This window comes from Ischnura elegans, chromosome 5, assembly GCF_921293095.1.
Source record: "Ischnura elegans chromosome 5, ioIscEleg1.1, whole genome shotgun sequence".
Classification (NCBI taxonomy): Eukaryota; Metazoa; Arthropoda; class Insecta; order Odonata; family Coenagrionidae; genus Ischnura; species Ischnura elegans.
This window is the reverse complement of record NC_060250.1, coordinates 3,745,486-3,757,760: the sequence shown is the minus strand read 5'-3', so window position 1 is coordinate 3,757,760 and position 12,275 is coordinate 3,745,486. Positions and strand designations below refer to the sequence as shown.

Here is a 12,275-nt window from a genome sequence, read left to right as displayed (position 1 = left end):
TAATGCTTTTCGGGACCACCAGGGGTGAGGAGAGTGGTGTAGATGGGATACTGAAAGTTACTTCGACAAAATTTTGCCTTGGGAAAACTACTCAAATGGATTGCTACAGAACCCGCCAAAATTGCTCCTGGTGGTTCTTTGGAGGCAAATAAATCTTTCCACCAAATGGTAGCAACAAGGACTCCTAAAAACTACCACTGTTGGCCATTCAGTCAAACTACCACTGTCGGCCCGAAGGACCAATTGTACGCGACACGACACGAGAGAGTATTAAACGACAATAAAGTGGACTGTATATATTATTATTACTATGCGCCGGGAGTCCCACACCATCCAAAATCCACTCACCTGAGTGTCGGGCTCCCGTCGATGTCCTCCTCAGGCGGCATCGGCTCGAGATGCTTCCTAGACGATGACACATTCACGACTGCCGTTTACGGCCAACAAAACACGAAAACAATACTTAAAACAATTAAACTCTCGCCCACACGGGCGCCCAACAAACAACAATCAGGCGAGTGGTAATTATAGCATAGGACTCCCTATGGCGCGAACAACTGCCTTGAACATAAGGGTAGCTAGCCTGCCAAAACAATTTAGGCCCCAAATGGCATAGGTAAGAAGGTGGAGCTCTCTTTTTGGAAGTGTTAATAAGTCTTACTATAGAATGGAAGAAAAATGATGTATATAGTAAGGAGACAAGTTACAGTCCCTGTGAAGCGATGTAGGTTGTTCCTGAAGTCCTTGCAAGAGCAAAATATATCATCACAAGAAATAAGAGAGCATACTTTACCGATCAGCCATGGAAGATGATCTTGATTGTGATTTACTGCAGGAGACATTGAACATAGCATTGAACATTGAGACCACCGGATTTACCTAAACTGCATATTATGTGCAGCTTGCAGGTAAAAGTGGACCACATGAATTTAATTTCTACATCATGCCCAGCAACAAATTCCATCCAATTGCGGCAGAGAAGACAGGGTTAAGGGTTTTAAATGAGAAAATCATCAGTTTCTTATCCAGTTTTGAATCAAGGGTGGAGTTAGTTGGGCATAAAATAGTACACTTTGATGCCCCTTGCAGATAACTAGGAATGCAGAAGTTGAACCTCCAAACCAATCTTTTGAAAAGTGTGTATGGGGTTTGTGACTCAATGAAGCTCATTAGTCAGGGTAATTGCAGGAAAATGAAGACCCTGCATCGGTTTACCTGAATCAATTCTGTTCTGTCCAGGAGTAAAATCCTTGGGACGGAATAACTGCTGTGGTTCTCCTCCCACAAGTGTTTCTCAAAGAGGGACTGGGAGAGGTTGCAAGTCCGAAACTCCTTTTGAGCTACTCTACTCTCAGCTGAAGAGTGCGGCCCGTTTGTTCAACATATGCAGCATAGCACTCGTTAAATTTTAATACAAAATACCACTGTTGTCCAAAGGGTCACTTCTCTCTTCTGTGTTATTAAAAACATTTTACAAGTAGTGTTGTTGTTGTAAAAGGCAATCTTTAAAAGGTTTTTGGAAACAGGTTGCTTATATTCTCTGACAAAAAGCTGTGGTAAGGTAATTTATTCCACTTTCATTTATCATCCTTTGATTCCATTGGACTGAATAACATATTTTGTTCTCTTAGGGAGCGTTTTTTATGAGCATTATATCCACAAGTGTCCTGTTATATCCATTTGATGTTGCTATTGCTTTAATCGTATCCAATTCCTTATTTAAGTTTGCTTTGGAGAGGGGGATACTCAGAAGTCTATTTAGCTAGAAGTGGAATGTCGTTAACTTTTGGGAAATGTGATGGCGGGAATCCGTGGTAGTGGTTTTTTCTAAAAATAGCAAATTCAAAAATCTTAGCACTTTTGGAAACAGTCATATCTAGGAAATTCAATTTAAAATTTGCTTCTTTTTTACATGTGAGTTTTATTCTGTCACACTGGTTGTTTAAAATTGTTAAAAATGTATAATTGTACTTCCGTGCCCGTCCAAATAGCAAAAACGTCATCCATCCACATAGCGCAACCAGCAAAAGATGTTTTTGGTGTTCATTGAACCACTATTGAAAATATTTTGTTATTAATTGTCCATAAATAGGTCAGCTGAGAGAGGTGAGGTGACACGGTGACCCCGTCGCTAATCCTTCCAATAGAAGGGATTACACTGCCAAATATTTTCACTGATTTACAAAGCAATGGGTGTAAGAAAGGCTCTCACCAAATTTTACCATTGAGCGCAGAATAATTTCGCCCCTAGAGCAGTTTGAAGTTTCAACTTGAATTCCGCGCCAAAAACGTATTTCTCGGGCGACGCCATGTTGATGACGTGTGAACCTCATGATATCTGCATTGCTTGCATAAGGAGTGCATTATCATAGGCGTTATTTCGAGTATAAGTAAATGGTAGATGAAACGGAGAATTTTAAATGAGTGGGAGGAAACCTAATGTATATTGTTGTGTGCCGAGATGTGAAATTACCTCTCTTTAAACGCCAGAAAAGTATTTTTTTATGGTGCCAAACGACCCAGACCGGGGAAGGCGGTGTTGCGACGCTGCACGGAGACTGCGTATTCCTTCAGAAATAGGCTGTTATAGAATGTGTGAGGGCCATTTTAATGTAAATCTCTTCTGCTTCTCAAAGAGATTAAGTTTCCATTACTTCTTTTGTTGTCTTTGACCACACATCGCAAAAATTTCGTATATACGCACTCAACGGGAAATTTTATTTTATAATAGCAAATATGTTATTCTGCTTCAATTTATGTTGGATATAATGATTTTTTCGTGTGCATTTACTGCATATTAGCCCTGGTGTTCACTCTTTGTTTCTATCTTGGGCATTAAAAGCCAACCACTGCAACGGAAAGGGTCTTCTACGCTAACCTGGTGATATGTCAAATAGTACAAACTAATACATAATAATCTCAAATTTGTACTCCAGGAACACTACGATATCGAATTACTCACTATAAACAGAAATAAGCACATTTGACTTCTGGTGCCGCCAGGTCTATAAATAGAAGAACAAATAGTAAATAATGAACACGGATAACTTTACAAATCTTACAACAAAACGGAGAAACCGGAGGCAAATACTTACTGAATGAATACTAGCAAATAGTTTGAACTATCATTAATCGAAAAAGAATAATTGACAAATAATAAATTATAATGTGTAACTCCTTTCGCCAGACTTCAAACTATACGTTAATGCTAACGCCAGGATTTTATCCACCATTTTTCTCTTGATTTTAAAAATTCGCATCGGCAATAACAAAAGCATAATATCAAATACAGCGAAATTACGATTATAAAAAACCTGTTAATAAGTAGGAAAAGAATCTGAAAAAATTATGAGAGACAGTCCCGACCCCTCACTCTCCACTACCCGAGCTGAAAGCGTTGCTCACCAGGCCACCGCCGCGACGACCCGTCATATGTCAAAAATCATATAATAATTACTTTAACCACTAAGGGTAAAAACCGGTGCAAGTATGCAGTAAATGCTCACGAAATAATCATTACACCCCACATAAATAGAAGCGGAATGATAAATTTGCGGTATAAAATAATTTTTCCCTTTGTGTGCATGTATATAATCACAAGCGGAATGTCAGCGGAGTGCAGCAGATAGCTACGAAAGGAGTACAGGATACTAAATTTCCTTGAGAAGCAGAAGTGGTGCTACAAACTTTGTCCTAAAACTTTTGAAAGTGACTGTACGTGTAACTCTGATGTAAATATAAGTTAACTAACGGATATTTTCATGTACAAATCCCCATCTCTGAGTTACCCTTTCATTTTTATGATAATTTACTATTTTTCATAGTACGAAACTGACTTGAACATTTATCAGGAACATAGGTGGACCAAAGCGTGACCTCTGCTTTAAAAAAATGCTGTTCCAACGAAATTTGAATGCTAATCCTAAAAGAAACGGAGAGAACCCCGAATTTTCTCCCTTCAGAGGGCAAAACAGCTATAGCTATAGCACATTTGTTCATTTATTTCACAATTTACATCCGTAAACTAAAAACCAGTAATAAGTAAAGGATTTTATGATGGTAAGTCCACAAATTAAAACATCCACGATAATTGCCGTGATTACTGTCTCTTTCAAAAGCGTTGACATTCCATCTTAAGAAGTTTCATTTCAATGAAATGATTCTTTTTGTGACAAAAAATTGTCCAGAATCCCTGTTAACAATGCCAATACGCTCCTAGTATCTGCTAGAACAAAATTAACATTGTGTTTCGCCATGACGATAAACTCATGGCCATTATTTCTACGAACGCAGTGTGTTTACGGCTTCTTCAAGCATTACTGTCGCGACATTCATGAGGTTCACACGTCACGCGGCGTCAGCCAATAGAAATACGTTTCGCGCCGTGGGCGTGGCCGAAGCTCCTAGCGGACTTTCAAAGCTACTTATCTCGGTTAAAAATCGACTTTGAGCTCTAAAATTTGGCGTGTGTGTTTTTCATTCATATCTTTTTGGTTTTAAGTAACGAAAACCAATTTTTGATTTTGAGTGTTCCCTCCTATTGTCTATGTGTGCTAGAACATTTGTTTTGCACCGTCAAATATGTCAGACATTTCCCTCACCAAGTTTAAACAGTGAAATTGAAATATAACCCACTATGAAGTTTAATTGCGGACCAAACACTTGAATAGGTAGAACAGAAACTGGCAGAGCCATCGAAAGCGTGATTTTCGGGTAGCTCCATGCAGGTCACGTCCGTTACAGCAGCAGGAAGATTCTCACATAGACATGTAGGAGACAGCGAGTTCGAATGGAAGACTAAGGATGAATAGCAGAAAGATATTTCCAATAGGAATGTAGAACGCATAGCAATCGAGGATAAGACTGATTAAAAAGACCATCACGTCACGATGAGGAGTTCTGTCCAAAAAGACCAAATGGAACGCCATTCCCAGTTACAGCTGGAATCAATTCAACAGACGCCAATGTAAACAAACGGCCGATGAAGTCATAAAAGGAAGAGTTCCTATTCCACTCCTCCTCCAAATAATCATTCAATCCTCTAGCTCCCTTAGAACCTTCTTTGTCTACGATCAATCCTTTTCCGTAACTTTCCCAATGGCCTCTGGCGTTCCGCAAGGTGCCATTCTTTCGCCCACTCTATTTATCCTTTACATAAATGACCTCGCTTCAATTGCTGGTACTGAAGCCGTCCTTAACGCCGACGATATCATCTTCATTGCACTGGGTCCAAACCCTAGAACAACGGCTGAACGTATACAGCGACAAATCGACACTTACGAAAGTTTGGGCTGATACGTGGAAACTTACTGCAAACCCGAAAAATGCGTGCACGTGACCTCACTCCGTAGTCAAATCGGAGCTCCTATATTTTACGGCCACATGAGACTCAACGAGACAACTCAAACGAGAAGAAAAAAGGCAATACCGAGGAGTTGAACCGGATAAGAATATAATTTAGAACCACCACATTACCAGCTCCGCAGCGAAACCGCCGCCGACGCTCTTTTTTTAATTGACTTTTTTCTCTGAATATCACCTAGAAACGCAGTGGAAACAGCCTGGCCAGTAGGCTGAGACTGGTGTAGATAATAAAGATACACTGTTGTTTGTTCCACAGAAGTTTGAATAACCGACTATTATTAAAACTTCTGTGGAACATACAAGAGTGTATCTTTATTATGTTTCCTGTCACTAAGTTCTACAATGTATCGCCAACCAGCCTTAAGTTGACTGGTGTAGATATTAAAACAGATATTCCGGCGAGATGAGACTCTAATGCAGTGCCATGTGCTAAAGATACGGCTTCCAATGCTTACCTCGTCTGACACTAAGCACAGAAATAGCCCACGTTGCAAAAACAATGTCCACATCCTCGAGTTTTTCTAATGAATAGGCGAAGCAAAGGAAGTATAGCCATAGGACCACCATTCTCACCTGCAAAGAAAAATATATTATAAGCTATAATAGCATTCAATTGCGGATAATGCAACACTATTATTATACATAATAACAGTGCCCGTAAGCTGTCCTTATCAGTTTCACAAACTCGTGCCCTGGGTCATTGGGTCAATGCGAAATGTCAGAACGTTGTCCAACTCCATCATTTGCGAACCAACATTTTTTCATAATCAACAGTAACGTACTGGGTGCAAAATACATATTCCGAAAAGCCTTTGAAGATGGTAATATAAAAACCACGTGAGTTATGAATACCGGGCATTACCCAGGAAATATCTTTTCCCCAGTCCCAAGATATTCCTTGCCTTTCAAATTTCAAAGTAACATCGGATACTTCTCGACAAAGAACTCATGTTTCACACCACTTGGTGGGTTCTTCCAGCTCCACCCGGATTCACTCCTACTCCAAGGAATACCCGCAAAACGGAAAGGAGCCTCCGATAGGCTGGCATGTCTTCTGGAATGGCCAATGGAATTCGTTCTCGTCTCTCGAGAATCTCAAATGTATTCCATTCCTGTTAACCAGGTGATGCTTACTTGCGATCAATTGAAAAGTGTGATATTCCCGCTGGGATACATCGATAACACATTGAATAGGTGATAGGATTGGAGCTCACAATCCTCGTAAAGTGCGAATAACGGATACAGGCATGATCAACACTATTCCCAGCAGCAATACCAATTCTTCCCGATCACAATGATGATTGAAGGATTAGATTCCAGATGAGGATTGCGGCTTGACCGCAGCTGAAAATGGCCATTGTTTGTCGAAAGAAAGGATGATGTCGCCTCATTAATACGTTGGCAACTCTCCTCGCTTCGGAAACACAGATAATGGATGAAAATAAGGAGGGGAGATCAATCAATACCTCTCAGGGAAATCCTATACCCGTGGGTGAGTGGAGATAGAAAGTTGCTGTTCTTTGGAAGGGAGGATGGTGAATGCGTGTAGCAAAATAGCAACGGTGAGGAAGTCGACGAGAATGGAATGAGACAATTACTTAGATGGCGTTGGGATGTGGTTGGTTGATGGCGGAGGATATGAAACAGAGATATGGCAGAAATGTTTACCAATATTCGCAAGAAGAGAAGATAAAACGGGAGAAGAAATCTTTCCTCCGCTTCGCAAGCAAAGGTCGTCGGTCACTGACAGTAGACCCAGCAGAAAAAAAACAAACGGGATTCCTAGTTTAGAACAGAGAGAGGTCCTCTTGCATTTCCAGTCATTGAAGTGAGGGAACGACATGTGAAGAGCGAATCACTCCAAATAATTACAATCCAACTATTTACGACGAGTTCACAATTCTCCCAATGCATCTCACTCGGTCGGAATATGCTGAAAATGAAAATCGGAATCCGATCTCAAGTTACGGAAGCGCCGCCAATAGAGAGTGCCTCAAACATCTTCTAACGGCGCGAAACTCGTCTCTCCGCGAAAATATAATAGAGTAGAAGTGAGCGAAGACCAGTCTCGTAGTTTTGCTAGCACATACTCTTAAGCGCATGGCACAAAAACATTGGAAAGACTAAGAGAGAAATGTAGAGACAGTTGTTTCGACGAACATGTTCTAAGGCAACCCTTCTTACACCCTCGCTGTGTATATAAGGGGCTCGCGATAAACCATTTGATCACTTTGAAAATGACAGGAAACAATTTGAAACCCAGTGTTGGAACAAATAAAAGATTTGTGGAACATAAATATGTGATTCATTTCACACTATGAACACGTTCTAATTGAAGCTTGTAAAATTGCAAATTTTCTCAAGCAAAAATCTCCAAAAATGATTATTCTCTTCGCGATATGCGTAATCCCAATGAAAAAAACTGAACGTAAGACCAGGAACATTTTCCAATGTAGACATTTTCACTCGTAGCTCGATAATGAATTGAGGCGAGACTTAATCCCTGAGTTTTTGACCTCCAATTCATGCACACACCATCATTGTGTTCACTGTTCTGTTTATAAGTTAACCGTCTCCTCTTTTCAACTTTTGTTTGTATTTATATGCAAGGGATTCTACGTCACAGGAAAGGAGGCTCCTGATAGTTTCAAGAATTCCTTACTAAACTCTTCAATTAAACGAGTTCCCTTGCCTTTCTGACTCCAATTTAAACTCGGATGCCGAGGGAGGGAGGAGAACTTCGAACACAATCTCCTTGCAATACATCAGAGGAGACTTCAGAAGCAAAAGGGCAAAGATGAGGCCTTGGGGTACACTTACTTCCGTTAACTTGAAAGAAAACACTTTGCCGATAATTCATATTATTAATAGAACGATTGTACCTCCTGTTATATACGGATATTTTTTATTTTTGTAAGTTCAGTTGGTAAATAAAAAAGAGATATATTATAAGTTGTATTGATAGTTTATAAATTATTACTATGTGGGTGATTTCTAAATGGCATTTTTATTGTTTACGGTAGTTACTGTTGCTATTTTTGCCCTACGTATACTGTGATTGATTGATAAATAACAGTAATTAGATAAACAGACTTATTGCGAGAGAAACTGTTAAACATAACTCCTTCTACTCCAGAGACTGAATCAAAGTTTAAGCAAACCGTTGGCTCACAACATTCAGAGGATTTCGTTATTCAAGAAGGGGATGGCGCTCATCGCAACGAGAAGGCTGCAACCTGAAATATAGAAATTAACTGCGCATTTTACTGATTTGTAGATGAATGACATCGGCATATATTTTATAAAATATCATCTCCGCGTGATCGCAAAGGGTTTGGATTCCTTTTTTCGCTACTGAGATTACAAAGGAATGATCATTTCAAAGATTCCTCCATTTCACCGCTGGAAAACGTATTTTGCAAACCTATCTGCGTAATAAACCCACTGGTCTAAAAAATAGTTACTTCCCAACTAGTGGTCTCGAATTTGAAACTGGGATGAGATGCATTTGAATCGCGTGCTAATCGATAAAAAGTTCAATCTAAGGGGACTGCCTACAGCAGCAATAAATGAATCCCTATAGCAATTAAACGTCTTCACTCATCCTGTTGCCCTATATTAATGGAAAATAATTTCTCAAAGTCGCTCTCCCAGATGATAACACTCGCATTAAGAGGCGATATTAGCGATTAAAGGACTCGTAATTCTCCGGTTAGCCTCTTGCACAGTGACGCCCTCGACCCATCAGCGGAGAGCGGGAAAACTAATTGGTGGTTGCCATGGAGCAGATTAGAGCGCTCCATGGGGATGGGTCCACGCAGCATCTTCCGGCGAGATAGGATTAGGATCGCTTGCAAGGTCCTTTCACTATAAGGTTGCGTCAGTCACGAATCGGGTTCCCATTGGCTTGACGTCACCGACGAACATCAGATCGAATTTCCCCGGTCATTTGCTCACTCGGCTGAGGGTGTACGGCTGAAATCATCCATGAAAAAGTCTGCTTTTCGAAAATGTATGGCGTTCAAATATTCTCTCATTCAGAACTATTAAAAATCAGTTTTTTGACCTCAAGTTTGACACGCATTGAAGAAAATAGGTTCTCGCTCTACTCTTATAAATAACCTCGTCCAAAATATCAACCAATGAAGGGTTAGAGAAATAAATGCTTTCGTCAAATTATAAAATTTATTGATTCCTAACGACGCGTACTTGCGGTGTATACAGATTGGGATTGGGTGTTGATGCATTGAAATAACCAAATAAAATGCTAGTAAGGGAACAAAGACCTAATGACGACTGATGTACGCACTTGCAAATTATTGACGATACGTAGAAATGAAAGATGACATGTTTACGCCCATTTGAACCTCGAATTTATGTTTCAATTTGATCTAAAACAAATAATGTCAATGATGAAACTGAATTTCATATTCAAGGTGAAAGGATGGACGAAGCATGAGACTATTTGCAGAGTTACATCTCCAATGCTTAGCATTGTAATTTATGACGATAATGAAGGCAAAGAATTTACATTTCGAAGAAGTATAAAGGATACTATTGGCCTTCTACTTGATCTTACAGCTTTAACGTAGAGCCTAGGTGTATTAGCAGATCAATGGAAATGTTAGCCTCAAATTAGAAGGTCTAATTCGCATTAAATATACCTGTACCTTAAAAAACCATGACCAAACTAGGCAAATACTAAACAACCAGAGGTCAATATTGCCAGTTCTTTTACAGTTTGCAAAGGTAATTTTGTTATTTCAGCCATTAATTGTACCTAAAACCACCTGCAATATACTGAATTTAACAGAATGACAAAAAACAAACGCATGTACGCTCAACAACGACCCACGAATGCCCACATAACAAAAGAGTTTGTTTATCTCTACAATTAAATATTTTGCAATGACTTAGCACCAGATAAATAAACATTATTCACGAATACCATTCAATATTTGAATTTCAGCAGTCTCTGAAAGAGAACTTTGAGGCGATTCCATAATAGTTAATGACAAATACTTCCATGGGACCACCTCACTTTGCACCCTAACAGCAACCACGCATGCGCACTTCAAAAATGCCTTTTTAAAACTGGCATCGCTGCTAATTGATCCAAAACCCGCTTAAGTTATATAAATTCCTGAAAGTAAGAGTCAATAAAAGATTAATGTATTTTAATGAAGATTTTTTTCATAATTTTACAAACTGAATTAGTTTTCTTGTGGGAGACATTAAATTTTGCCGCTGTAAACTGGGCTCCCGCGATTTTGTTCGTTTTTTGTGCTGAAGGAGTTTCTTGTCCAAAACACTCACTTAGGCTATTGTAATATCCGTAAGATACTTTACTCGGCACCTGTGGCACCCTTATTCGACGAAGGAAAGTATTTAAAAATACTGATGAGTCGCAACAGTCTCTTACACACGTTAGACAAGCCGGGTGAAAGCTCAAGCTCATAGAAGGGACATCAGCGACGTCAAGGATAAGCAGTTGGCACATGCGCAGTGCTGACTGAGACAACCATATATTTTAATTTATAGGACCTTGGATCGCGTGGAACGCAGCGTTTGATTCCTGTTCGCGCGTGCAGAATTTAGTAGATATTACACAAATGACGCGGCCAACTTTCTGCGTCAGTGGCAATGCCACAAATTTTCTATTATATAATTAATAGTAGCGGGCGTAACTTGGTAGAAATCTCTAATCGCAGGAATAGAAGGATGAACAACTTTGCTATTTCCACGTGGCCATTTGTTAAGACCGACCATGGTTCCAATACAGCGTAACATTTTCAAGGTCCTTGTCATTGTCACCTTGACAATGTTGCGCTGTTACGGAACCATGGTCGGTCTCAATAAATTACCACGTGGAAATAGGAAAGTTGTTGATCCTTTTATTCTTTTTCTATTTTAGTTGGGAATGGAAAAGTAAACGATTCCGAGAAACAGCACTTATCGACCCCATAGTTAATTGTAGTAATTTCTATGAATTTGATCTTCCTAACGAGAATTGATGGTCAGTTGCAAAGTCGAAGCGTGTAATCATCATGGATCCTGTGTTTTAGATGCATACTAAAACTACTGCTCAATGACTTTAATAGTTTTTTTATACACCGATCGATAAAATGAAAGGTGTTCATGAAGCAGATGGCCATTGACTGAGGAAAAGATCGCAAAGGACTTTATAGGCTGAAAAACCTCGGGAGAAAGGAGTGAGGATAAAGCCAGGAAGAGGCATCGGCGAATAAGAGCAGCGAGATAAGGACGATATGGACGTGGTTGACGCTAGAATGGGCGAAGATTACGGGGCCATTGGAGTTGAGAAGTCAATTGGCTCCGTTGACAGTGAAAGGAGAAAGAAGCCGTCGATAACGGGGGTAATGATAAAAGAAATAGAGGAGAGATGGAAAGGGAAGAACGCAGACACAGAGTGGGGCTAAAGAATGTAGAGGCAAAAAATAATCGATTACGGCGAGAAGTTGAGTCGCAAACGGATGGGAACGAGGGAAAGCCATGTCAAAAATTACGGCTGAAAAATGTAAGGAGGCTAACCGAGAAAGAGACAGATCAAAGTAGATGGAAGGACTTTGTAGAGGACACGTATGACATCTGGAACAGGCGAGGAAGTTTGAATTTAGACGAGGAAAGTGCAAAGGAGGATCATTATCTTTGTCCGAGGGAGTTAAACGCGGAAATTGAAAGAACCCTTTGTGATATGAAGGCTAGGAAAGCGGTGGGCGTGGATGATAACCCGTGAGAGTTTCAGAAGAATATACGAAGGAGTGATAGGAGAAGGTTTTTTGAAATAGCCTAATATCGTATGCGGCGAAAGTGGTATGGAGCATAAGAGTCTCGACTTTCGGGCGTTCCTCCGCGTTGAGTTGTCCATAAGTGACGACACTTTCTCCAGC

At 40.0% G+C, this 12,275-nt stretch overlaps 1 protein-coding gene across 1 annotated transcript in view; it reads right to left on the bottom strand.

Annotated features, from left to right (window-relative positions):
* The window catches only part of LOC124158432 (putative polypeptide N-acetylgalactosaminyltransferase 9), a 488,889-nt gene that overhangs the window by 465,742 nt on the left and 10,872 nt on the right, over positions 1-12,275 (bottom strand). The window lies entirely within an intron of this gene.